At 34.6% G+C, this 27,323-nt stretch overlaps 1 long non-coding RNA gene across 1 annotated transcript; it reads left to right on the top strand.

Moving 5' to 3' along the window:
* The first annotated feature begins 942 nt into the window (after positions 1 to 942).
* Positions 943 to 26,862, top strand: LOC140681902 (uncharacterized). Its single transcript, XR_012053123.1, has 4 exons — positions 943 to 1,281; positions 15,167 to 15,226; positions 20,184 to 20,252; positions 21,477 to 26,862. It is a non-coding gene; the product is annotated as an uncharacterized lncRNA (long non-coding RNA).
* Positions 26,863 to 27,323: the final 461 nt, after the last annotated feature.

Raw genomic sequence — 27,323 nt, 5'->3', positions numbered from 1 at the left:
TCAGCATGAGACTTGACAAAACCACCACCACATCTGCCCCTGTGTGCATCAACAGCCACTGAGGTCTATGGAGAGAGAGGAGAGCACAGCATTGGGTAAAAGCTGAAGGAGTGTGCCTAAAGTAAATTAAATCAGTTTAAATTTTGTATTTATACATGTTTGTTTCAATACCCCAAAAATGAAATAAATTCGGGACATATACACACATTTCCTAAAAAACATTTTATTATAAATTCATTAATGTTAAATATACTTGTTTGCACAAGTGAACTTACTGAAATTAGTGGTGATGGCTTTTGGGAAGAGTTAGCTATAATTACCTAGTTATTATAAACAATTTCTCATGCACTAAGTGCTAAGATGATGCCATCTTTTACTCACTTTTAAGGTGCTACACACACCATAATCAGATGGTTTCTGGATTGTGGGTTGACAGTGGGATCACAAGTGAGGAAGACTAGTGTATATTTGACAACCGATAAATGAACCCAGTACCCTCCAGACTGCTCATCATCCCTCAGGATGTTAGACAAGCAGCTGCTTGTACACCCACCTCTCTTGGATACCTCCTTGATAGGATAAATTAGGCCTGGTATATGAGATTAGATCACATCATCAGAAAATTTCAAGGCTTCCAAGCAAAATAAAAACTGAGTACGAATAACATTCTTCATGCCTGTGTATAATAAAAGGCTGAAACAAGATAAATCGAAGGAGCTGACAATGCTGTTGATGCTTTATTGTTTCCATTTGGCTACAAAACAAAAAAGACAGCAATACATTGATATGCAGGGTGAAGGCCTATATGCTGAGATAGATTTTTTTTTTAAACAAACAAAAAAAAAACTATACATATTTCATACGTCCTGGTTTTTAAGCTTTTTGCAATGTTTGTGATAAAGTGTACTGCAGATTTGCATGTTCTAAAACATCCTTAACAGCTATGGAAATTGTGTAGCTTGACAACTCCTCATCTTGAGCTAAGTCAAACAAATGGGACCAAGCTGACTGAAATTTAAAATCTTCCCTGATTCTGGGGATGTGATGGCAGCTTGTTTGCATTGGTATCCAAAAGCTACAGTATTGTCAGAAATTGTAGCAAAGCTAGGGTAACTTTGACTGGACTGACCTCAAATATGATGTGAACAACTGTGTGGGGAGAGGGATGGGAAGTTGTGGAGGGAGGTTGTCTACATGCTAGTTTGATCTTCAGTCAGCATTATGAGCAAGCACAATATTTAGATGCCTGAGAAGATGATAAATCATCAGTTATGAAGGAAGGTAAGAACTTATCTATTTTATACTGTCTATTTGTTCTAGCTCTACATGAGGGTCTCACCATGGTGGACACTGTGCAATGGCAGAAAAAACAATATGCATGTGAAGATTAGAGGTTTCTTTATCCGAGTGAGACATACCACACACTTTGATTGACTCACAGAGAGTTCTGGTTCCTCTTGTCATCTAGTTTAAGTATGTGTTATTTGATAATAACACTCAAGAAATGAAGTTGTGAGGCCTCACTTATAGGACATGTATGTATATTACAGGTAAAAATGGTATTTAAAAACTATGCATTTTGTACCAAAAAAACTGTGTGCATATGTCTCATTCTGAGGGGCAGTTGGGGGCTTTTTTGCAGAATGTGGTCAGGCAAGTCCAGGGTCCAGCAGAAATAAGAGATTTATCACAGCAGCTAGAAAATGTATTGTTTCAGTCTGGGGATGAATCACTGTTTTTGTGCTTAATGATAGTTGCTGGAGACCTGATTTGGAGTATTTATGCTATGTAGTACCCAGAACAGTGTAACCCAGCTGGTGTGCTGCAATGGCACGACTCTTTTAAGACAGAGTGCTTACATTTACTTTCCTTGAGTGAAAGCTACTGCCTCTGTAATTTGATCTCTCCACTACATCCCAGACTCAAGTTTCTGTTTAATGACAGCATTTGCACTTATTCAGCTTTTATCATACAGAATGACATATTTGTATAACATTCCAGTTCAGAAACTGCAGATATTAAAACCAGACCAAGGCTGCATGGTAAAACAGATGCATGGGATGTATTTTTTCCCCTCTACTTCACAGGTGAGCAAAATTTGCAAGGCTGTTGAATATTCCTGAACTCAGGATTCAGGATGCTGCGCTCTCTGGTGGACCCTGTTATCTATAACAGAGAGGGGACAGCCATAGATACCATGCTTTGAGGGATGCTTTGTCAAGGCCAACAGGATGGAAGAAGGACAGCAACTGAAATTATAGGGAACTGAGCAAAGACTGGAGATATACAGTGTAGATAGTCCTGGGTTCATCCTTGAGAGACATGATACTAAAACTATGAGTGAAGGAAGGGATTTGGCTTACAAGTCCATAAGTTCCTGCTTCAGAAACTGTGGACAGTGAACACAGTGTAGAGAATAACAGCACTTTAAAAATGGTATAAAAAAGAGTTTTGAGACTAGATGGGAATTTTCATTAGAGCTGAAAATAATGCGAAATTCTTTTCTACAGTCTCCTTTATAGTGATCTGCACTTCCCAAATAAATAAATGCTTGCAGAAATTATTGGAAAAAAAAGAAAATAAGAAAGTAAGAAATGTATACTCTTTACTCTCATTTTTTTTGGTTAGGTTTGCTAATCTGTCTTGTTTTCAGTTCTTCTGACTGAACGAGCTATAGCATAATATCACCTGAGTAAATTCTGAGAGCTTGCTTATCCCTTTCAGACTACTGTGTTGTCCATTGCAACTCACAGTGATATGCAAGCCGCATTTACTCTGTTGCTGTGCGGCTGGGAGCATAAACTCTCTTGTCTTTCCAAAGCCACTAGTGGGTTCATTTAGGATGCCAGACTTGCATGTATGCTGGCATTAGCTGTTGAATCTTCTAGGTCAATAGAAGTCAACCTCAAGCAGTTGGAGACTTCAATTTGAAAATTTTAAGATATTAGAGATGCACATATGTGTTCTCAACAGGTTGCATCTGAGTGCATGAAATCCATTGTACAATTCAGTGAAAACACAGCAACAATTCTAGAAGAAAAGGTTGCATGTCAAGGTTTGGTGATAACCTCTCTTATAACAGATTTTTAAAGTTTCTTGCAAATCAGTGTTTCAGTCCTGCAGTGAAGCCTGTCTCATAAGAAGTCTGATTCTTAACAGATTTCTTTTACTGTCTTGTAGTTTACAGCTGCAGAGGAACATTAGTTGTTGAAGAATTCAGATTACTTTTGTTTGGGCTGTTCTTGGTTTTGTTTTTGGGTTTTTTTGGGTTTTGTTTTGTTTTGTGTTTTATTATAGATGTATTTAGTACCATTTCTTAAACAGAATCACCTATAATAATGTGTTTCTTTTAATAAAAATAAATAAGATTTACTTTTCCATTATTTTGATTGTCTTTTTCAGGTGGCATAGTAATATGAAATCAGTACTTGTATTTTCTAATAATTACATTATTAAATAATTATTTTAACATTTTGTAATATTTGGAAAAAATTTATTTGTAATATTTTAATTTACTTGTGCTCTGATAATGTTACATGACTAAATGACTAAACTTCAAGTGCCTGCCAAACCCCAGATTCATGCACAGATGAAGACTAAACAAAATGAAAAAAATGTTATGAAAATGGAAGCAAATAGAACAGAAGAGCATAAATCAAAACTAGCAATGGAATTGTAATAAACACCTTATCCATGATTGATTCATGTGTTCATTCATATCATATCTAACTTGCACATGAATGGAGAACCAAAATCGTTCTGTACCACTCAGTATAAAAGGCAGCTAAATCTGCTCGTATACATCTCGCTGATGTTGCACTCTGTCACAAAGCAAGTATTTTGCATAATTAGCCTGGAAACTCAGCTACAATTTTCAGGAGCCAGCTAGTTCAGTGTCCTCATTGCAATAGGAGGACACCAAATGAGATAGGTGCTCCTGGCTGCTTAGCAGTCTTCATAATTAAGCTTTTTATTTAATTGCCTAAATATGGATTCAGAAGTCTAATTTTAGGCATGTCTTTTTTTCTTCTTTTTTATTTAATTCTTAGTCTCCTACTAGGTATTACAGGGATCTTGGTGTGAATGGCCATTCTCTTCTCTCTAAAACTTATTCTTTTTAAAAACTTAATTTACAAATGCCTGCTGTACTAGAATTCCAATGCAATGTCCAAAAGGTAAAGGTTTCGCAGTCCTGTTGTTGGATTACAGCTGAAATATTTGAGTCATTAGATCATACAGTAATGCTAAATTTTCTAGCAAAAGTTTTTGGCCCAATTTTTCCAGTTTTTTCATATTTCCCAGCCTGCTTATTTCACTAGTTATGCAAAAAGTCTGGTTCTTTATTATGATTTTGGGATATTGCAGATATATATAACTATTCCCATTCAGATCAAAACTCTATATAGTGTATAATCTGGGCATGTATGTATTCATTGAGGCCCTGGGGTCCTGTGACCACCTGTCTTGCCACAGGGTCAGGTCCTCTGAGAGCCGGATAGCTGGTAAATAAAGAGCTTCCACCAAGGTGGGATGTCTCTCGAGCAGCTTTATTCCAGAGGGTTCCCAGGAGGGTAGGTAAGGCGGGGAGCGAAGGAAGACAACCACCCAGGAGAGCAGCTAGCTCTGAGAGCCCCGAGCAAGGGGCAGGGTAGGGAATATAACAGTGGCTGGGTAGGAGGGTCACGGTAGGCCACAACCAATGAGGGAAGGGTCCAGGGGCAGAGCAGAGGATGAGTTACGAGGTAACAACCAATGGGGATAAAGAAGGAGTGGTTTCAGGGAAGGAACCAATACAAAGAAGACAGAACTTTCCAGAACTGGGGGAAGGATTACACAATGACTGACAGGGATGAGGGGAAGGGACAACAAAAGACTGGCAACAGGGGAGGTGGGAAGGTATACGTCTATTGCCTCCCAAGGCAAGGCAGGGGGCCCCTCTTCCAATCCCCCTCCCACAGTCATGATAAATTTATTTAGGATTAAGACAGAATTTTGTACACTTGTGTATATAAAATTGCTGAATGTTAACTTGTAAAGTTTTAGTGGCAAAAAATATCTAGTACTAATTTGTGCAGAAAAAATATATTAGTAAAGTTCCTTCTTTAAGATGGAGACTCACACTCAACAAGGTCAGTAAGAATATGTGTTTTTCCACAGATGCTTCTGTTGTCTGATAGACTGGGCACCCACTGGGCCTGCGGGCAAGATTCTGAACTTAACGGTGCAGTGGTCTGATTTAGTGTGACAAAGTCTTTGTTATCACAAACTGAGATAATCCAACACATTCTTATTTTAAATAAATTTTTAACAGCTTCTTGTGCAACAGAAAAGACAAACTTTCCTTTCTTACACAAAGAATCTTATTTTGTAATTTCTGTTATTTTTAAGTAGGCAGACTTTTATTTTTCTGTTCCAGATATCTTTGGAATTGTTTTTTTTATATCTCTGAAGTATGATAGCTACTGCCACTGAAACTTCTCTATGAAATTTTAACTAGAAGTGTGGTAGGGGTTTATATTTCAGATTGTGACTTTGAAACCTTGTTGGGAGAGATAAAAAATCAACAGATGTCAGATATTATAAATCTGTTGACTAGAACTGTGAACTATTTAGAGCTTTTCAAATCTATAAAATAAAGCACAGGGTCTTGTGGGGAGAGGGACTGTTTTGGTCTTTAAGTATATTATTTCAGTACCATTCTTAGACCTCTATGATATTTTTGGCATTTCCTATTCAGTGCAGTCAAAGAGTGGAACGAAATTTACGGACTAAACTTTTAATATTATCAGCAACAATTTATTCCATCAAAGAGAGAAAACTGGTTACCATGTAAGGTATATATATTTTTTTTTTTTTTTGTAAAAGCTAGCCCATTTCAATAAATATAGCATATGGATATTTTGTCCTTTTTTTTGCACTGATTAATCTTTTTGTAAGAAAACGTGGGGACCCACAGATGTAAGAATGAAGGATTTTCCCCCTTTATTTCACATTAAAATGTCTTTCTTCCATATCTGCCACACTGTTATTGAAAACATGACACCATTATTTAAAACAAGTCTGAAAAAATTTCTGAATATCTGTAATTGGGGGGAGAGAAGGACATTGAAAATTCACATAAAGGATTTTTGCATACTTAGAACCTAAAATAAGGAGTAATTAACTGTTCCAAATATCCTCCCACTTATAATAATAGGATGTCTTCAGTCAAATTTGCAGAATTTATTTTATTTTGCTAATTGATTGGTATATTCATCATTCAATGATAGATTAGATAGATTTGGATTCTAAACTACTTCTGTCTGATAAGCCTTCCAATTAATTCTTCTCACACTATTTTCCTAGTGACATCTGAACTTCTTTCATTATATAAAACACATCTTGAATAAGACATTGCTGAATAGTAAGCAGGGATCCTAATATGTTCAAAATTAGAACCCCTGACAAAGTCAAATGCTTTCTCATTTAGACAATGACCTCACTTAATGTCACTTTCAGTGTATCATATTGAGGGGGAGTTTATTGTCTTCCCTTTTTTGCCTATCTACCGTTAGAAATTTTAGAGGAAGAAAAATACAAGGAATTTTACATACTAGTGTTTATGAGGTCTCACATACTAAAACCCAATTAGAATATCTGTGATTATTATATTTTTATTCTACATTGTCTTAAAATTTTCTCTTTTTTCGTCTTATTAATCAGTCTTCTTAGAAGAGTATTTTTTTATTTGTGCAGGTAGACATTTAACATACATTAAAATGTATGTTAAATGAGGTACAGTATTAGATTTGCTTGCAATTTGCATTTTTCTTAATACATCAGCCAGATTCCTTTTGCATAGATAGCATTTCATAAACCAGAGAACACTGATAATAGGTGATTTAACTGACTTGCTAATACAAGGAGCATATAATTTTAAATGGACCTTACATCTTTATCGGATGTTAGAGATGAAGACATTACTTCAAAATGTAGGTAATTATAGCCTCTTTTTTTATCAGTGCTATTTTCTGAGGTATTATCATAAGATAGCACTTTAGTATTAAGCAGGACCTTAGAGTGGCAATAAATCAGTCCAACTGAGTCATCATTGTCCAAGGCATCTGAACTACTGAAATGTTGTGGATCCTACAGAGAGTGTGAAATCACTTGACCCTTAGCATTAACCTTTACTGAATGAATAGACACTGCTTTCCACATCGTGGAACAAAAGCAGAATAGTATTGATTAAACACCGCATTCACTTGATATTAAATACTGGCTGAACTCACTTTTTGCTTTCCAGCTCCAGTGGGAAAACCCAGAGAGTTGCTGTGTCTCAGGAGAATGCATGTTTGTAATTCAGAGCAATGTTTTTTCCTGCAAAGTTTTCTTTTTTTCCCCTCTTTGGATCAATAACTGGCAGCCATGATCAGCCATGAGTATGTATTGTCAATTCTGACCTGTGTACTTTATCACTTGGGGTGAGAGGTCACAGTGCTGTGACTAATAATGCAATCGTCCCAGGCATGAATAGTTTCCTGGCTGTAATGCAAATGCATATATTTATATATATTTATTTATATATATATATATATATATATAAAAAATATATATATGTATGTATGTATATGTATATGTATATGTATATGTATATGTATATATGTATATATATATGTGCATATACATACATATATATATATATACACACACATATATGTATGTATGTATGTATGTGTGTGTGTGTGTAAATCTCAACAGTCTCCTTTATCATAAATCTTGTTTACCAAACCTCTCAGCTATTTGCTTTGAATGTCTGATTAATCTGCTGTGTGGCATCCTATTTACAAAAGCTCTTAGAGATTTACTAAATGGTTTTGCTCTTGGCAGGAATGTGAGTTCTGAGGAACTTGGAAGCATCAAAGTGGGAACCTTGGGAATTAACTTGCTATGGAAGTTATGGAAGAAAGCTATTGCTTCATTTGATAAGTGAGGAAACAGAAAAAATGAAATCAGGAGAGGGATAAATAGAGGAATTCTTTCAGTAAATTCTCCTGTGTTTCATTAGGACAGATTCTGCCCTCACGTGCTTAGCTGTAAGCCCAGAGTAGCTCAGAAATGTGCTTCTGTAGTGCATAAGTCCTTCCCTAACATGGCACATTCAACGTATAAAATGCTGACAGTGAAGAAAACATGAAATACAGTATAATGAATAGAAGCAGCTGCAGTAGCATCACTATCTACAAGTAAGTGACCATTCTGGCTAGAAACTCCATTCCAAAAAGTTGCCTGAATTGAATTCATTTTTGAAACCAAACAAGTTCTTACTTTAGTTCCATAATTACATATTTGTAAAACAAGATTTATGAAATCCTGCTTTTTCCTGTTTTGGGAAAGCTCAACACAAATAAGCGTTTACAGAGCTAGTTTAAGATTCTGACTTTTTCAGCTTCAAAAGATTTCACAAGTATTAAAAACCAGTGGAATTGCATCACTTCACACAATTGTTTTCATCTTGATGTGTTTGTGTTCTGCCTTGTTCTGCCTGTAGATTCCCAGCTGTGTAAATTGTGACTGTAATCCATGTACCTTTTTCCCTGGATATCAGCATTCTCTCTGTGGAGTATACTTTAGGTATGTAAAACTCCATGCATATGAATAAATTTTTTTAAAAATTATATTGAAAGACTGAAGAAAATAGTCCATAGTATCATGTAAATAACTAAATTTTCATCTACAGAATCCTCTCAAAACAAAAACCAAAAAAAGCTCAAAAATGAAAATCCACAGTCTGGTTTAACCCATACAAAAATGTCAATTTATTTATCATAAAATAGAGACATTGAAATATAGTAATAATAATACTAGTAGAAATAAGAGTAACAACAACAACAGCAATAAAATTTGTTATGGAAACTTATGAGACGCTTTAGAAGCAGAAGAGATAGAAAATTTTTGGAGAAGTGTACCCATCAGTTCTAACCCAGCAGTGTGCTACTTAGGACTTTATAGAGATCTTGTATAATGTTGATTCATTGTGCGATGTGGAACTGCTTTTTGCCACCAGCAGGAAGGAATTCAGCTCATATGTGGAATTGCAGCACAAACTTTTCATTTTGATTTGGGTCTCTGTTAATTTTTGTCTTTCAGGTTATTTTCTTGTTGGCCCAAAGCGCATTTGGAAACCAAAAAAGGATGAATCCAATTTATTCATTGTTCTATGACCATTTTACCTTCATGCAAGTGGTGAAAAAAAATGTAATAAATACACCCAAAGCTATGTAGTGGCCTTCAACTAATTTAACCTACATGTGAACCCAGACTATACAGTGCTCTTCTTTATGTACCCAAAGGGAGTTTCACAGTGTGGACCTGCCTTTTTTTTTTAAGCTTGTGTGTAAAGCTATTCCTCATCTGAGGTAATCTCTAGCTATGCAGCAAATATCTTGCATGTAACTATATGAGCATGCTGTCAGCCAAACTTTCTAACTTTCTAAAACAGCTTATTTTTTTCTTTTTTTTTTTCCAGTTGCAATATTAATCATACATAAAGAACTAATAAACAGAAGTGCTATGTTTATTTAATATATCTCTAGTCACACATAACAAGAGTATACTCCCATAACATAAATGCAGGGGCTGCTCTTTTTCATGTAATACAGGAGCTCATAGCATGTGGCTGATAATGATGAAAAAGATAAAAGGATAAAGCCTCTTTAATCCTTGTTTCACTGTAAAGCCATTAATGTTTGTACATACATGCACATTTCTACAGAGTAACAAGTATTAAAGACTTTATAAAGTAATCTGGAAGCTTACTACAGTCAGTAGAAATACAGCTAAAGGTTGTCTGTGTGCCAGTCAGAGCTCTAGTTTTTATATACAAATTAATATAAATCTACAAATACAGAAGTAAAATAATTTCTTAATTCACCAGATGCAAAAATAACCCTTTAAAAGTACCGAATCAGTCATTTTTTCCTTGAAAATAAAACTATCCTTGATTTTCAGACATTATTTTTGTCAGCAGGAGGGGTGATGATTGTGGTATAGCCTCAGATGGTAAACTGATAATCAGGAATGCTGTCTATTCACAAAGAAGCAATGTTAAATTTTGAGGCTATTAGCCAACCCCAGTGAATGGATGCAAACAGAGGGAGTAGTTTTCTTACAAATACATCTGTGTGGGCATCTACCTTTTCAAATGCTTTGTGCTGTAAATGAATCTGTTCATTATTAGTAGTCAGACACTACTGTTGTGACCTAGCTGTCCTTAGGCAGGCACAGAAAGGACACACTTCTACAAATATTCACCTTATTAGGTCAGCTTATCAGGTGTGCTGCAAATGTGAAATATGCCACTCATATAAACGACTTCAGTAAGATGCATCTCTTTAGGCATAACAATTTTATGTTATAGTCAGTGCAAAGTGTTTTACAGTGTAAAAAAACAATCTAAAATCTTTAATTCACCAATACCGTCCTCCTCTGATCACCACATTCAGTTAGTTTACTATCTTAAACTTCTGTCTCACTATTGCCCACATAACAGGAAAACCCTTCATTTTATGAAATTAATGAAAAGTCATTAATTCATGCTAATGTTATTATTTAATCAAAATTGTTTTGGCAAGTTGTCTCATGATCAGGGAAATATCTCACATAAAAGTGTTCATAGTGTAGGTGAATGTCTTCACATCCAGCCAAATATGATTAATGCAGATCCTTTCTGGGTGTAAATACCATTTCATTTCATGCCAAAGCAACTAGCTATGAGGCCAATTCTTTCTTGAACTGATAGGAAATAAGAAGCAGGGCAGATCCCTATAGAAAAATCCTGGTCCCACAGATGCCAAGGAGAACTTTTTGTCATAGCTGTCAATCAAGACAGATTTCATTTATTTTGTCAGTAAGAATATCTTTCTTGAACAATGGATTCATAGCATATTCATAGCCAGGTCTAAAGTAGGTTTGAAAAGCATTTAAGTAACTTTCCAGACTTCACCATCACACTCATCCTTTGTATTACTCTTCCCACCCCAAAACCTAGTAGAATTGTGTAAATGGTTTTTTGATACTATGTTTTATTTTTCCCAGGGATTAGTCTTTGGAATCTCACCTGTCTTGAACTTTTATATATTAACCATTTTGATTTATTTTTGAATGGGAGACGATTGTCACAAAAGCTGAAAAATTCTACATTTAAAAATTCCTTTTAGAAGAACGGACCTCTAAATGCAGCTAATAAATGAAAGCAAATTTTGATCTGCCATTTATTAACACAGCAAAAATACTGCTCTAATTTTGAAATAAAATATTGCTCAGGACTAAGAGTGACAAAAGTGGGTTTTTTGGACAATAGACAAAATGCATCCTATTATTTATTAGCAGCAGGTTATTGTTCTGTAATCTTTTTGGGAACAAAATCTACATTTTTTTCAAAGTACAAAGAACCAAAAGTGCAACAAAAACCCCTTCATGCACTATTTCCACCTTCATTCTCTTTCTCTACCCAGAAGCAAGGAATTTTCTTTAATTTAGTGGGGTATCTCCATTTTTGTGGAAAAAAAAGACACTGACTACTACTACTACTACTACTACTATTAATACTACTACTACTACTACTACTGCAATTTTACAGAAGCAACATATTTTAAACAATTCTATGCATCAGAACAGAAAAAAATGCAAATAAATCTTCAATATATGATTGACAATCTATACCATGATCGAGGGCCACTGTGATACAAAGCATCACTAAAAAAAACATGGAGTCCAATTAATTTTTTGGTTACCTTACAAGCACTTTTAGAATTTAATTAGATTAGATTAATAAAGACCTATAAAGACTTTTGAGTCTCTATGGCAATTAGAATTTTTCATGGTAGTTATTTTACAACCAAGCAAAGCATAAAGAGCTTAGTAAAATAGGTTATGTGCTGGAGTAAGATGCTTTTGAGAAAAATTGATAGGGGAAACCCTGAATTGAAGTAAAGTGAATGAATATGATTTTTGTATTTATACAAATTTTTGATCTATCAGCTTTTCCATTTTTCATCAGTAATTAATCAGGAAGTCTTGTTAAGTTTGTTTTGGCCTATTTGGCCTATTTTCTCTTTCTGATCAGCAATTCTTACAGAAAGGTTTGTCCTTAATTGTCTCATGTGCATGATGGTAAATTAAGTTCTGTTGTTTGGTGCACACTTAGGATATATGGCGTTCGCTTTGGAATAAAATCAATATTCCTGGATTTCTAAATCCTTTCTTTTGTTGAATGTTGGAAGTTGCATTGTGCAGCCTGGAAGAAAAACAGTTGGCAACAGTGGGAAATTGATCTATGATAGATCATCTTTACCAGTAAAACGTAGGTGAAAGAAAAGAAAATAATTCCAGTAATGTATTGTTCTGGGGAAATAGTTCCAATAGGCATTGTAAAAAAGTTCTGATAATTTAAAGGTTTTTTTTTCTTGTGTTTGTTTTGGGGGTTTTTTTGGGTTTTGTTTATTTGTTAGTTTTTTGTTTTATTTTTTATTAGACCTTCTTAATTGAATTTCCTATAAATCCTCTATAACAGAAAAATTACATTATTTTTTTCAATTTGCACAAAGGATTGAGTAAAATGACAGATTTTGCATGTATGTTTAGTGTTGCATGCACTGCTTAAGAAGTAGTAATTCCTAGAATAGTGGCCCACTAAAACATCTTGGTAGGATGAATCCATCTTCTTGAAGTCTGCTCTAAGGTTAACTAGTCTCCTAGTTTGAGTTTAGGAATTAATATCTTAAAACTTGTTCACACACTAGATAGCTGGGGGTCATGTTAAGCTATTCGAAGTGCATTTGACCTTCATGGGCAAAACTAGCTTTACAATCTCACATCTTCATTTTCCTATGCTGCTTCAGTGAAGGAAAGTATATATACCACAACAAACAAGGTTATATGGAAAAAAAAAACCATAAAGGAGACATGATTTCCAATATGGAGAAAATTTCCCACTGTTTAACTTTGCGTTTAACATATAAGCCAGTAAGCTTATTCATTTTCTTTTGGAATTTTTCAAGGGATAGAATAGTCAGGTACAGCTGAATGTAAAAATGATAGTTTGTAACTGACACCCAAAACTCAAGACTGATCCTAATTGGCCTGTTTATGATTTGGTTTAGTGTGTACCACTTATCACAAAGGTAGTAAAACCACCTAACTTTCCAGAAAAAGAAGAATAATGTAAATCCAGGGCTTTTTTAAGGTCAAGGGAAATGCTATGACTCCCTGTATCTTTGGAAAAGCTAATGATAGATGTGTCTTCGTCTGAAGGTAGAAGTTTTGTGTCTCTGTGTACAATGATAAGTTCAATACTATACAAAAAATCTTAATGTTGTTGATGCTGACAAGAATAAATGCTGAGTGCTGTCAATGGTGTGAGACAAACAGAAAAACCTTGCTTTTTGTGAGGATTCTTTAGAAAAAGGCTCACTTTCTTGTCTTATTCTTAGGCCTGTTACTGATAACTGATGTAGAAACATTTTTCTGAATAAAATTTAAGTGGCTGCTGACATTTTGATTGTGATGTTGCACAACTGAATTTTAGAACAAATAAGGAATTTAAAAGAACTGGCCTTAATTGTGCAGGTAAAAGATATGGCAATGATATATAGGGCAATGATAACAGACATGGCCTTCTTTCACTAGCTGGCCTACCTACAGAAAAAGATTGTAAAATTCATGTGCTTGTGAGATAAGAATAGCTTAAAGTGCCAAAACTCACTCTCTCTTCAGACTCCCTCTTTGCATGGTGTCCCAGTAGAGATTTAAAACAGGTATTGCTTCTTCACAGCTGTAAATCAATTCTGCAGTCTGAAATGCCCTTAAAGTATTAAGTTGAAAAGCACAAGTTTTGATTCTGCAATGTGTCCACCTCCTCTACAAATTACAATTGCTGGTACCCTACTAGATCTTTTCCCAGTTCCATACCTGGTAATTGAATGAGAATGCTGAATTATGCTATGTGTTTATATGCGTGTTCATGCAAGCATGCTCTGTGTCCAGCCTGTGGATGGAAGAAAATAGAAAAAGGGTTAAGTGTTACTCAGTGCACATGAAAATTGTGAATACTTCAGAACTGTGTAAATTATTTGGAAGTTCTTATGCAATCTATCTATTTAATTAACTGGAAAAACTGCATTTAAATTCTGAACTTTAGAAATTTTATAATGTAGGCATTGGTGGCTCTGTCCTAAGCCCTCTGACTGCAGATAAGAAAGGAAGGTAGAACTGTGTGAGCTGCTAGAGACACATAAGTAGGTATGGGAACATACAGAATTGGTATCTATAGTTTTATTTGTGAATATCCATATGAAGAGTGCTGGTATAGATTTTAAATCCTCATTTTTGGAAATTCTTATCCTGTCAAATAAATTCCAAGGTGATTTGTTTATCTCTCCCTTCCCTTCCCTTCCCTTCCTTTCCTTCCCTTCCCTTCCCTTCCCTTCCCTTCCCTTCCCTTCCCTTCCCTTCCCTTCCCTTCCCTTCCCTTCCCTTCCCTTCCCTTCCCTTCCCTTCCCTTCCCTTCCCTTCCCTTCCCTTCCCTTCCCTTCCCTTCCCTTCCCTTCCCTTCCCTTCCCTTCCCTTCCCTTCCCTTCCCTTCCCTTCCCTTCCCTTCCCTTCCCTTCCCTTCCCTTCCCTTCCCTTCCCTTCCCTTCCCTTCCCTTCCCTTCCCTTCCCTTCCCTTCCCTTCCCTTCCCTTCCCTTCCCTTCCCTTCCCTTCCCTTCCCTTCCCTTCCCTTCCCTTCCCTTCCCTTCCCTTCCCTTCCCTTCTCCACTATTTCTGAAACTCTATTAGCCCATATTTGTGCACCTCTGTGTATTTATGTATATAGTAACGCTCTGCAAAATACCTGCACTTGTATTGCAAGAATAGCAACTTTTGTTAAAATTCATGAGATTTATAAGCTTATCTATTTGGCACAGTTTTCAGGAAAAGCCTGTGTTTTCAGTTATGCAGTACTTACGATCATTTAACTTAAATAGTTCATTTTAATGCACTTTCATTTTGTTGTTTTTATACCCTTCACCTTTTAATAAGCAATGAATAATAAAAGAAAATCTTGTAAAAATTATTTTTACCCAGACAAAAGAAAACCTATTGAACTTTTCTTTCGTTTTCTTTTTTCTTTTTTGTTTTTCCTAGGTATGCTTAAAAACTGAGGAAAAGGCTTCCTTCTGTCTATTTGATTTGCAAGCCAAAGAGGTATGAATAGAATTTGAAGCATATTTTAATTTTATAATATTTATTAAATCATCACAAAAATTGAAGTCATCCAAATTAAAATTGTCTTTTTCAGGTGTTTTGCAGGGTGTGAGTCACTTTCTCATTTTTTTCACATTTGTTTTCTTGTCAGGTTTAAACTGACAATTATTACAATTTTTGTTGGGTTTGCTTTTTTTTCTTTTCTTTTTTTTTCTTTTTTTTTTTTTCTTAATACAACAGTGGATGCATCAAGTGTTGTGAACTTGATTTGAGCATTTTATGGTACTGGAGTCAGCTGCCTATTAAAAGTGTGATCAGGTAGTTTAGAGTGTGACTAGCTGTGTCAACAGAAGGAAAGTGGAGGATTAGTATCTATGGCAACAACAAAGCATCCCTGTTTGCAGACAGACAAATTCTGCTACATCTGAAAAAGATTGACAGGTCTATTCCTTTGCAACTGACCCATAGAAATTAGCAAGTAAAAGTTATTATACTGGGTTGTATTGAAGGGTTCTCAATATCTTAAAGTGCTCTTGTAAGTTTTTCTGCATCATTTGCATGAGAAACCTGGCAGGGATTGTTCTGAGGTTTATATCTGTGGTTTGATAGATTCTTTGTGGGGGAGTATTGCTGGTGAGAATAACTTAATTTTCAGTTCTCTGTATGACAGAATTGTTGGAGCATGGATTGAGGGAAAAACACACATCAAAGGGCTATAGCTGAATAATATGCCACATTTCAAAACCAAGAGACAGTGCAGAAATATTATAGATTCACCTTCTCATATATGGAGTTTAAAAAATATCTTCTTATCCAATTAGCTAAAAATAATTACAATCTAGGTTTTCTTAATAATTAAAATTTTCATTGGAATGATTTAGTGCCTTTCCAGAGATTCTGTAATTTAACTGAATAGCATTTCACTTAATGCACTAGACTTGCAGTGCAAGAAGTTGTGCAATTGAAATAGTCTATATCAGAAGTAATAATACCACTTTTTGTTTTTCTTTTAAGGAAAAAAAAATAAAAAAAAAACAGTTAAAAACTTATTTACCTATTTAATTGTTTATAGGTTGTGTGTTTAGTACTAGATGTAGAAAGGAAAATTCATGTGTAGGAGAGTTATTGTAGAAATATCTTGGAATGTCTTTTAATCTTGTATTTTAATCTACTTGTATTTTGGCAGAAATACAACTGACTGAGAAAAGGTCAGGATTGTGGCTATTTTTCACAAAAAATATATTTAGTTTTGTATGAATGAGAATCTTTCTTAAATTCAGTCACTGTCTGAAATATCTATATTTGGAAGCAAAATTTTAAACATCTTAAAAAATTGTAGTAAGGAAATTATATGTGTGTTGTGTTTCTCAGAGATACATGGAAAATCACAAAAATGTACCCAGTGTGGTTTCTTGACATTTTAAAATTTTGTAGTAGTTCAACTGTTTGTCCTGATTCAATGCAGAAGGCATCAAGTCTCCTAAATGGTATGGTTCTTGAATTAAATTTATGTTCATTTTTGATCAAAAAGTACCATTTGATCAGCTATTATTATCTGTGTTGCATTTCTATTTCTTTTTTATGTGAAAACAGAAATGGCAAATGCTTCTGATTACCAGAAAACATAGCTCTTATTTCAGCTCTGTAGAAACAAAGTTTTTAACCATTCTTAAAGTGCTGATTGGATATAATCAAAGCAACACCCTGTGTGCATGGGTTTCTGTGTATAGCTGGGCCTGTGGCCTTTTAAATTCTGTACATCACTGTGAGTGCTGTACATAAAGTAGATTAGAGTAAGACAATCAGCTGCTGGTGGAGGGTTATTGCTATTATGATTGTTCCCGATCATTCACACCCCTGCAAAGAAAGCCAAGAACCACCTTTTCTTCCTTTAATATTACAGTCAAGTTGTTTTCTTCCCCCTAAAAAGCAGAAATGACAGGCTGGTAGGCACTGCTAGTAGATGTTGCTCTTTGAGGGTTTTTTCCCCAAAGTAAGAATATTGATGATGGTTTTCTAGCAGCTGGGGATACACTGATTTATACATCAGATTTTATTTGTGGATGTCTGTGTGTTTGTGGATGCACAAAGGCTATAGGAAGATAGCAGGAGAGTTATTTTCTGCAATCCCCCTTAGCATGTTCCCACTCTGGTTTTATTTTCCAAATATTTCTTGTATTGTACTGGCTATGGTTAGCCCTAACCCAGGAGGCTAGGTCTCTGGCGTGCTGAGCATGCTATAAAAATACAGCAAACTGTGAACCCTGCACAAAGAGCTTCTAGTCTTTAGCCAGCCATTTTACAAATGTACGGCTTCCACTGGAAACTGGCTGACTAGGAAAAACATGCTTTTCTTCAAAAGACACAAACAAAAAATGAAGTTTTGACCTTCAACCCGAGTGAATAAGCAGTCTCTCTACAAGATATTTTTAGCAAAGGTGACAAACTTTCAGTGGCAGAAACTGTGACTTTCTTGATTTGTAAAGCACCAAAAAAGTCTGCCAGTAAATAAAAATAATATAAAGAGGTGCTGGAATATCCTTTTTTTATTTCCTCTATTAGTAACTTAAAGGAAAATTTATTTTGCATAGTTACTAATTTATTTTATGTTGAAAGGGAAAGTGAGATCAGTTTAAAAAGATTTTTGTCCTGCTTTTTTCTCCTTTTCTTTTGCTCATGAATTTTTTTAGCCTGCATTTTGTTTATTCTTTCAGAAAAGCGAAAGGCAAGGCTTAGCTAAGGCATAATCCTTAGAACTATAACTCTGTTTAAGTTCTGGGATATATTTTTACTTTTTCAAATTTGACAATCATCTTTTTTTTTTTTCACTGCCTAAAACTGACACAGTACAAACATGCTGATCCCTATCACTGCTGCTCCTTCATTTCAGAACAGGTCTTTGCATATCTTATCAATGAGCTGATCAAACTGGTGACATTGGGATTTCAGTGCCTTTTGACAGCTAAAACTGCTGTGCTTTTCTCAAGCTAATTATTTTTTTCAAGGGGCAGTCACTATCAGATTCTCCAAGCTTCTTTTTCCACCCCCACATCAAGCTAGAAAATGCTTAAAAGGTTTGCTTCTCTCTCCCTCCCTCCACCTACTAAGATTACTTTGAGAATAAAAGAAATGGTAGTTAGTATGAAATGTTGAAGGTTTACTTCATATTTAAATTATTGTACAGGAACTAAAAAAACCCCCACTACTTCTGAATCATTCTATAGAGATTTTATAATTTTAAACAAAATACTGTCTTGGACAGGCTTTTTTGCATCACCGCGACTGTAATCTACAGCCAACCTTTAATGGTACTAATTTAAAACGAGTCTTGCCTCATACTACCCTAAAATTTTTGCAGGAAATATTTTTTGCCTTTCCTCAACTCTTTAGCAAGCCACAACAATTATGGATATTGTACATGTGCTCATCAAGGGTCAAATAAAGAAAGAAGCCTTTATCTGCACAGAATCTTACTTTTTGTTATTGGGTAGCTTTACTGGAATTCTGTGGTGGCTCCATCTTCTTGTTAATTACCTGCTGAACAGTGACACTGAGGTAGTTTTCTATACCTTTTCCTTTTCAGTATTTGGGATGGCAAGAAGTTTAGGGATGGAAAGGTTGTGAATAGTCAATCTGTATCATTAATACCCCATTTCCCCTCCTAACAGCAACACTATAAAGTGGATTAATTTGTGCTGGTGTGGTGAAAATAATTTAAAATCCAATTAAAACTATAGTAATAAAGTTCTTGACTGTTGTAATACAGTTTATGTTTATATACAGATGTTCTCAGTGACACATTTTATTGTGTAAAGACTGCAGCCTTGTGTTATAACCATGCCTAGTCTAGATGGGGATTTCTGAACCAATGCCCAAGCTGAAAAAATTCACCTAAAACAAGAGCTTTGTCCAGAGTTACTCAAAGAATTAGAGTCTTTTTAGAGAATTAGCTCTTCTGCAACTTCAGTGTTGAACACTCGATGAGTTACTGTTAAGTAATTCCTTTGTAAAATGGTGCAAACTGTAAATTAAGCTATTATAAAGTGTTATGAATTGCAGACTTTACTGCATGGTGAGAGAAGTAAATTCTGACAGATTTGAGTGGCTGCAGACAGAAAGGCCCTATATTTTAGTCTATATTTATTTACAGATTTTAGAAAATAAACTGGGAGACTTATCACATTATCCAATGGCTAGGAACACTAAAACAAATAAATTAATGAAAAGAACAACTGCTCTTTATTGAAAGATGTCCCTTTCCAGACTGCTTTACAGAAAAAAATCCAGAAGGGAGTCAGAGAAGAGGAAGAATACAGACTCCAGAAGCATAATCTGCTGTGATTTACAGACTGTATAGCCAGGATCTTAATTTAATAGACTTGGGGGAAGCATTGTGTAGCATTATCAGTTTCATTCTGCATAATCAGTATTTCTTCATTAAGGAAATAGCATACACTCCACTTTCAGGATTTAAGGGTGCAACTCTTTTTTGTAGAATGGCTAGTGGGCATGCAAAATAGAAGGAGCTAGTAAAACTGATTATAGTTTTAGCTTTACTTTCCTCAAAAAAGTAGGAAAAAAACCACAATTTTGAAAATAGCATGTAAGTTAAAACTGCCACTGGCCAGCTTTAAATTATGTGATTTTCACTTAGCCAAGATGTTGCTAGAGGAATTCCTTGGCTCTCATTAACATGGGATAATCTCTCTAGACTTCACGCACAGCAGACATACACAGACACATACAAATTTCTGCTGTCAGTTGTACATTCCCAACTGCAAAACAATACACAGACTGCAACAGTTCTTCAAGCTAAAGATTTTGAGTTCCCAATATCTTTTCAGGCAATCGTCTCTTTTGTTTTGGGAACAGTGTTGCTAAAATTTGTCTGGTATAATGAAGAGTTATTATCTTCTGTGCAGCATCTTGAGTGCTGTTCATTTTTCCCGTTCACTAGGCACAGAGTGAGAACTTCAAAAGCTACTGAGCTTTTGTTTCCGCTGTAACCTTGTGATCTGTCATAAAGGTAAGGAAGTTTAAAGATTGTAAGAAGGGGAGCAAACTCCAGTAATGCACAGTGAAATTCTAAAGAGCCATATAGGAATTTGCATTTTAGTTTTCCTTATAAAATCTTAAACTCCACCTGAAAAGTCATAGCCAGTTACAGCATCTTCCTGTGTACAACCACTGACCACGAGAATACATAGCTTGAATTACAGATACCAAAATCAGGTAAATGAGTGCCATTTTCCTGTGAACTACTGCTATTATAATTTGCAAAACTCTCTTAACATTGGTGTGTGTGGGGCTGTCCCCTGGCATCTGGGATCTTCTGTGAAGGAGATCTATTTGCAGAAAGTATATGGTTCAGAGCTGGAATAATTTGAGCTTGAAGCTTGCTCAAAGCAACACAAGGGGGTCTTTTCCCCCTAACAAATTAGTTGTTGCTTTTCTTTCCTTATGTTACTAATTTCCTAGCTTGCTAACCCAGCCTTTTCACATCCTTTCCCAATTTCTTTTCGGGCACACAACCCTTTGCACAGGGAGATACGAAAAAGCTGAGGCAATTGTGTGAAAAAAATCCAAAAAACTAATCAACTTTGAAAAAAGATGGTAGGAGAGGATGGAGACATGTTGTCAGACATTGGCTGATAAGCAGAAAGAAGTCATTTCTGACTCCTCTGAATACTCTATTGGTGCCAGCCAAAGCAAATCTGTACTCTCACTTGGAGGAGTTGCACACAGACTGTCATGGCATAGATTGTGTAGACCAGGGACAGCACAATAAGGACCGAATAATATAGACTCAGATTCATTTGCATTAGCTTCCCTGACCTATGAGTTCTGGGAAATTCTTTGCCTTAGCTTTCTCTCATTTTGGGACCAGTTTCTTCCAGCTGGATAAACACTGGTGGATAAAATCTCTATTGCCTAAGGTGAGCTGCTGCTGCTGCGCATGTGATATGTGGAAAGGATGAATTAGAATGGAAGGGCCTGGATAAGGTTTAGATGGTAGAGAAGGTCCTGCTACTTCTTGGTTTTATGAAACTCCACCTCAAAGAAATCTGCCTTTTTTTCTTTCCAACTTTTTGGTTTACAAGATGAACCAAACATTGCACAAACCATTACAAGTAAGCGTTTTCTATAGAAAGTAGATCAGGCAAGATTCATTAAAAATGTTCTTGCTGAACATAAGGTGCAAGTCAAATTTTAAGCATGTGGTGATTGTGATCTTAATCTCTCCTTGCAGCATGGACACTGGGAAGCCAAAGCAATGATGGTGACCATGTAAAACCAGAAGTGAGCCTGCCATGTGCTGAGCACCCATGTCCATGGACTCCCAGCTCCCCAGCAGTCAAGTAGCTATGGATTACAAAGCTGAAATTTATGTTGTCTGTGAGTGCTGAGCTCTATCAGACGTGTTGTGGTCCTAGTGTGTGATGCACATGCTGATATGGCACTCTATTTTGTGCTATCTTATTTTTCCTGCTACTATCTTATTCCTACATAAAAAGTCATTTGCTGTCTCGTACCTCAAAGCCCTTTTGATGAGTTTGTGAAGAGCCATTTCTGAATGATTTTTCTGTTTGGTTTATGATTCTTTTTTTTTTCCTTAAGATGTTATTGCTTGGACTCTTGTTTTTTTCCCAGAGGAAACAAAATTTAATCATGGTTATAAATAGAGGCACTTAGGTTATGTAAGTTTGCCATGCTATTGTTTTAATGAAAAAAAAGATTAATTGGTTATCATATGGTCTCTCGCATTAGTCTGTGCTGTTCACTGATCCTTGCAATAATGTATTATCATCTAGTTTTATCCACTGCAACTGTATTTTCATTTATTCTTGGCAGATTGCTACAATCCCTGTTAGAAGTTTTTTTCAACCAGTTTTAAAATTAGCCTTAAAAATTACAGTGCTACACACTAGAAAGTTCAGCCAAGACCGAGAACATAAAGTGATATTTTTAAGAAATAAGCAACATTTAGAGTATTTTTCTGTAATTGTATACAGCTACAAAAATCTGCTTTGGAAAAACCTCTTTGGCACAATTTAATCTAAACTGTTTTCTTGAATTCATCCTAGGCTTTTTAATTTTTTAAAAAAATACTTATTTTCCTAAGCCACAGCACTTTTCCAGTATAACAGATTTTTAGGTGAATGGTAGACATATATCTGATTTACAGCCTTGTGCCTCATGCAAGACTGGAAGGACAGTATGTCTCTGAAACAGAAAACTCACGATATATTGCTACACTCCTCTCTGCATTGCTCCCTCTGCATCTTTTGTAAAAAACTGGAAAAAACTGATTCCCTTTAGTGTTCATACTTCATGACAATTCAAAGGTCAGGCTCAGCTGACAAGCTCAGACAGCTTGGTCACCTGTTGCCTGTTAATATGATATTTTCTGTCTTGAAATGGTATCTCCCCACCAGCATCCTCTTTTCTGGAGTAATGGAAGTGATGTATTTAGCTAAGTACAAAAATATCCAATCTCCAAAATGTGTCAGTCATGTAGTCTTAAAAATGTTGGAGTTGATTTAGAAATGTAAGTGGGAATGCTCATGAAGAAGAGAAAGCAAGCCAGTTTCTGAATGCAATTGTTTTTTGCAGAGAAAATTTACAAACTAGAATTTGTTATTTAAAATACATATTTTTTTAAACTTTTGCATTTTCTGTAATTTCAATATAATGACAAGTAAGGAGACATAGCCAATAAATAAAAATAGTGAATTTGAGGAGTGCATGTACAACATATGTATTTTATATTTTTGATTTACCTGAAAAAATATGATTTATCAGAGAATGTACATGCTTTAGAATATAGATATGGTAAAATTACTGATTGAAGAAGGCAAGATTTTGATAAATAACTAACACTTTGTTCCAATTTCTGTCAAAAAATGCACAAACTTTTATCTGCAGTTGTCGGTGAAATCTATAGCTTCTACTTTTGCCATATTTCGTGAAATCAGCCTCTTAAAATTTGTGACATGAAGCACAGATCCAAATATATTTAGTGCAAGAGTTAGCAGAAGCTAGTGTGCGATGTCAGAAAACTGAATCTCTTGATATTTGTGTGTGAAGTGATCATGGTGAGAGGGAATATGTTCAGATCCAGATGCAGAATGAAGAAAAATCAAATTAAAAGACAGCATTATCTCTCCAAAGAATTACTATGAAAATATTTGAGAGAGGCACTTCACAGCCAAAACATATGCTTAGACTCAATAAATACTATCTTTCAAGCATATTAAGATCCTGTTTTTAAGTCAACACTTCTGATTGCAGCAGTAATTTCTTCATAGTGTAATCTCAAGAACTGTGGACCAGCTTTGCACAAAAAACTCCCAAACAAGCACCACGATCCTCTTTGTGTCCCTGAAATCTGCTCTTGATTTGTTTGTGGTATTTTTACACAAGGTCCTTTAACTTTAATATAGTATATAACTATATATAAATAATAGTAATAAAAAAAAGAGGCCAGATCAAGATACTAAAAAAATTTTAAAATGCTTTTTTTAATGTCTTCATGAGAAAATAAATGGGTTTTTTTTTTTTAATTAGGAAGAAACTTTTTTTCATAATTTTCATAAAAGGACATAATTTCCTTAACATTTTTATAAATTAATTAATACCTCCATTTGGTAATTACTTGGAAATAATCATAATCCAAAAGAATTATTAAGTAATATTAAATAATGCAAGGAAAGAACGTACAGCTTGCAAACAAAACAGCATCGAGGTGCAGCTACAAAAAAAGCATCAATGTAGTGCAATCAATGCTGCAGACAATATCTTTAAAATCTGTCATCCTGCTTTTTGCCCTTTATATTAAGTCAAAGAGAAGGGGCTATAATGAATGAGTGTGTCTTTATTCTCCTCGGCACTGGTTCTGTACAAACCTGGCAATATGACATTCAACATGATTAATTCTGGATTGTAGCTCCACTTTATTTTTTCCTATGTACACATATAAAGTGTTCCCATTATTTTAAAAAAACCCAAACCCAATATAAATTGAGTCTAATTCCAAAAGTTATACTACAAGATGACAGACCCAAAAATGCAAGGTTATTGCTATATTTTTAGTGGTACATTACCTAATTTTTCATTATTATTTTTTTTCTCCCTTTTACAATATAGTTTAGCAATGTGAAAATGCTTAACATTGTGAATGCAAGCTGCTCAGTTTATAATTAGTGTCTTAATAGGTTTCCTGCATTAAAAAATAACACTGAACTCGAAGAAATCTCTCGGTATTAGCACATAACATGAAGTTTATTGTGCAAAACTTTGATATTTTGTCTTACTTTATATCAGAAGGGGGCACTAGTGATCCATTATAAGTAGACAATGTGATTGCTTTTGTTGTGCCGTATTTAATAATTATAATCGTGATAATATAATCTTGAGGGCATTTGTGTGAAAATTAAGATTCTAAATATATAGTGATAACTCAAAAATTAAAAATAATTAATAGATTGTGTGTAAATACTATCTGTTGCCTTTTATAATCTTTTAATATTATTATTGATATATAATTCTTACAGTTCACATATTGTTTGTAAGGCTGAATTAATTCTGATTGTCTAATATCTAATTCTGATAATTAGTAATCATAAGGAAGTGAACTTGAATTGTAAAGCATCTTGGTAATGTCAATTACTATATTTATGAAAATGTCAGAAAATAGGATCCTACTGTTATATAAGATATATATGTGTTTTGAAATTTAAAGTAACTTATAGTTATTAACACAAAGAAAATATGTTATCTAATGGTATACATTTGTCTTGTTTCATATTGGATTAAATGGAGGAAAAATAGTCTTTACCATGTTGTTTACTTTTTGTTATTGGCTTATCTAATACTGTATCTTTTAACAGATTTCTTATTATTGCTTTGGCCTATAAACTCAAGATGAGGTGTCTTTAATGTTTCATGGAATCAACTTTGGTACACGAGCTCTGTGTTCAAGAAAAAGCAGTGAACAACAATATAGTTTCTATTCTTTATCCTCATTTCCTCATTGTTAACAGGATAAAAACTGGAAAAGTATATAAAACTGCCAAAAAATATTGGTCAGTAACAGCAGAAAAAACATGTCTGTTTTTGATTTGGAGGTTATGATATTGTATTGTAATAAAATATGTACTTATTTGGATATGTAGATGGAAGCATTTGTTAAACAATACCTATCCGCAGATGATTAGATGCTCTTTTGAATTTTCCACTATTATTTTCATATACAGAAATGCAGGCCAATGGAAAGCTGAATTTAGTACTCAATAACTGAGTCAAGCTCCACCAAAAAAAACAGTGGTTTATGATATTAAAACAGGGGCAACATGAACTTTTCTAAACTTCAGACTTTGTTTAAATCCAAAACATTCTTCATTAAAATTATTTGCAAGTTATCAGCCTATTGTTCTTTTCAAAATGCAATTAAATCTTAAAATCTCAGTCAAAAGAAAGTTTACTCATGCTTTAAATGCAACTCCAAGGTGTATGTTAATGAATACAGATAAGTTCTTTGTGTGTGCATTTAACGAGGCATTTGTCAAACAAAAGTGTACTTTTTTATGCAGGAAATTCTAGTCCTTCCAGATCTGCTATTAAATCCAAGCAAGCACATATCTGACCTCATACCCTTGAATCTTAGGTTCTTTCATTTCAATTTTCCTAACACCAGTAGTCCTTTCCAGATAATTATCAGTGAAAGTTACTGCCAGAATAACTGAAAGCTCATTGTTTTCTAATGAGAGAACATATCTGAAGACCTGTCTATCCTGCCATTCTTTAGTGTAGCCTCTTTTTTTTTAATTTATTCTTTTTTTCTTTTTTTTTTTTTTTTTTTCTTGTAATGACAAAAACCTAGGTATCAAACAAGAAGTTTTCAAAACAGGAAACAAGTCAAGTTACTACAGTTGGTATAGACAGGAAGTGCCTACTTTGCCTTGTCTTCAGTCATTGAATTGATTGCATTTTACCCTTCTTAGTTATAATATATTGATAGTTATAGTACTGTAGAAATATGAAACTTGGTAAAGATCTTGGAAAGATTTTTGGAAGCTGAATAAATAGTTATATAGATTAACATGAATAACACTCATGAATTATCTAGTCATCTCTGCTACTGGTACTGCCTGTACTAAGTCTTTTTTCTTTTACTGCCAACAATACCTGAATTTGAAGCTTTACATTGTAATCCAGAACCAGACTGAGAGCCTTAAAACTGTCTCATTTCAGTAGTTAATAATTTTGAGTCTTATTTGGTGTCACTTCATACGTCACTATTCATAACTGGTTTTTATTTTCAACCATTTCAGCTGATAAATTCATTACTTGGTACAGTGGTAAATGCTAGGACTGTATTGAAATGGTAGGACTTAATGAGTGCAACTTGACCTTCAAAGATAGAAAAACACACTTTTGGTACTTATCTAAAGTCTAACACTTTTTTATGTAGCCAAACAGACATTTTTCATGAGAGGTTGTTGAGTTTTTATATTTGTTATTATGTCTAATTTTACTCCATTTAATTATCCCTGAACAAACTCATTTGTATCTATTAATGCATAAAGCCAAAAGTACTTAGCTGTATAAAACAATAAAAAATGCAATGCCTACTATTTTGTATATTTTCTGCTGATATGAAAATGGCATGTCTAAAATTGTACTTTTTGTATAAAAGAGGCAGAGATTGTTAAGAGGTGCAGAGGCATGTCTGTGTCTTTCCTCCTCCTCATCTTCCTCCTCCTCCCTTCAGTTGAACTATTTCTCAAGTTCCATATTGATTTAAAAATTACCATTTTGAGTCCACCTGTCCTCAAATTCTTTCCCCATAATTTCTTCATAAAGGAAATTTCAAAAATAATTCCTTTCACATCCAGGACAAAACCTGGAAATCACACTTATATGTGAATATATCAATATACATCTCTGGCATTCTAATTCCTTCTATTAATAAAAAGCTTCGGTATACTAAAGAAGAGGTAACAAAAAGCTTTGGTATACTAAAGAGAGGGCATTATTCAGGTGTTCAAAATTACATTTGGCTTATATTTAAAATTAAAAATGAAAATACTATGCA

This window comes from Taeniopygia guttata, chromosome Z (genome assembly GCF_048771995.1).
Source record: "Taeniopygia guttata chromosome Z, bTaeGut7.mat, whole genome shotgun sequence".
NCBI lineage: Eukaryota > Metazoa > Chordata > Aves > Passeriformes > Estrildidae > Taeniopygia > Taeniopygia guttata.
This window is presented reverse-complemented; position numbering and strand designations above follow the sequence as displayed.